The sequence below is a fragment of the Palaemon carinicauda genome, chromosome 4 (assembly GCF_036898095.1).
Source record: "Palaemon carinicauda isolate YSFRI2023 chromosome 4, ASM3689809v2, whole genome shotgun sequence".
Lineage (NCBI taxonomy): Eukaryota > Metazoa > Arthropoda > Malacostraca > Decapoda > Palaemonidae > Palaemon > Palaemon carinicauda.
In genome coordinates this window covers 46,257,343-46,259,842 of record NC_090728.1, presented here as the reverse complement: position 1 = coordinate 46,259,842, position 2,500 = coordinate 46,257,343, and positions in this window count along the sequence as shown.

Sequence of the window (2,500 nt, the reverse complement as noted above, 5' to 3'; positions counted from 1 at the left end):
ATATATATATATATATATATATATATATATGTGTGTGTGTGTGTGTGTGTGTTACTTGCTCTTTATTATATAGGGAAGGGAGCTTCTTACAAGTAACTTCAAGAATCTAACAATTAGTTGAAAGACTAAATCATTCATATCACATGATATTTCAAAACAGTGACAATCTGAAAATTGGAAATGTTTTGGTAGAAATAACACGAAAACTCTTAAAGATTGTGGAACGACAGTCGACAGAGCAACCGAACAACGCCTCCAAACAAGACGATAAAACAGTTTGTTTACAAAAATGACGTCATAACCCGGGACACGAGCCACGGTTTGAACAGCTCTTACCTGTCAATATTTGTTTTTCCAGAAGCAGTATAAATCTTGGACTTCTTTTGGATTATCTTTTTTAAAGTGTCTTCTCAATTGCTCGATTCATATACAAATCCGTTTCAAATTCAAAATTTCAGTAGCTTACATGGGGGCGTGGTTAGGGGGAGAGGTACCCACCTCAAGGTAAAAAACACCAGTACCATCAATTAGTATGTCAATAACAGCAAAATACCAAATTGTAAATAAACTCGAAAACACAAAATAGGATGCAAACAAATGTTACAGCCACAAAACACTCAAGTATATTTCCCTCCCGAGTCACAAATGGCCACAAAGAATAACTATGACAATCTCCCTTCACCTTCGCCGTGGTAACACTGCCAATACGAGTTGATCACATACGATGGTTCGCCCGACATGGAACAAGAGACCTCTCCCCTCCCTCCTCCCCCTCCCCCTGATGGTTCCCTTTCCTACACCTCTCTCATCGTTACCAGGCAAGCGCACATCAACCAGGGCGTGGTAGCGGCAACTACTACTTGATGGAGGGGAGGGGGAGGGGGGAAGATGAGAGAGAAGTTTCCGCCTATGTAACCTGCTGTTGACGATTGCGACCCACCTACGCTATTCAGCATCATTCGACCGAAACTGGCTAAATGAGGATCCGAGTTGAAATTGTATCATGAGACATTAATTACTATAATATATATACATAGACCGTTTTTTGGTTCAACATGTTCTGATAAAAAGAACACGTGACCCTGATACACGTTTATCCATAGAAGCACCTTTTATCTATAATGATTATTAGATCTCGGTGTCAATGAACATTTTTTTAGTTATTTTTGAAAAAATAAATAACTTCAAGGAAACATTTGTAGAACAGTAATTCTGAGTGATGCCCCTTAATAGAACTTCCGGTTAACGTTGGAAGCAAAATATTCCTTAAGGGAAAAAAAAAAAAAAAAAAAAAAAAAAAAAAAAAAAAAAAACTGCACAAATTTCATTCTTCGTTGTTTTACCAAGGAATAAAAGAGCAGTTTGCTAATGAATGACATGTATGAAAGACTACTACAATCATCTTATCATTCAACGACACGGAATGAAAGAGATTCTATGACAAGGTTATTTCTGTATATATTCATTTCGATAAATATCTTACATTATTAGACTGATAATTATTTTATTAGACTGATAATCATTGCCAGGGATAACATTCCTTTCCATTCTCAACGGCAGCCAGTCGAAAATAATCATGCTTACGGGCCAGAGTAGTTAATCACTTGTAAAGAAAAATCTATCTTTTAATATAATAAAGAGGAATTGTTTGGTTTTATATATATATACATATATATACATATATATACATATATATATATATATATATATATATATACATACATATATATATATATATATATATATATATATATATATATATATATATATATATATATATATATATAGTCATGCTCAGTTCTCCCCATCCCTTGCGTAGGGGGATGAGGAGTAATCATACCCTGGTGAGAGGGAGAAACGTGTGCTTGTTTTCTAGCTAGATATTTAGCCTTCATAATAATTAAACAATCAGAAAAGGGAAAAGGCGTACAGAGTCTAACTACCAAGCAAATTAATATGTAAAATGCAAGTTCCTTAAAGTAAGGTAAAACCTCCTCTCAGTCCTACTGGGAATTTCCAGGCATTCATCTGCAATTCCTGGAACTACATATCGCACGAAGAAGCTCGATCAATATTTACAAGCAGCTGCATAATAAGCCAAGGACCTGAATTCGCTGAACCAGATGTTAAAGTTAAGGTGTGAGTCACGTACACTGAAATGCTTATTGAATTTCTTCTTCTTCTTCTTTTTTTTTTGAGAAAGGAAAGAAATCTGGAGAAAATTTCTGATGTACATTTATGAAATAACAATAGATCCCATAAAATCGCTATGATGACCAAGATTGTGATTTTTTAAATTGTTTCTTTAGATCCTTATTAAGAATATTATATATATATATATATATATATATATATATATATATATATATATATATATATATACATATATATATACATATATATATATACATATACATATATATATATACATATACATATATATATATATATATATATATATATATATATATATATATATATATATATATATATCTTTTCG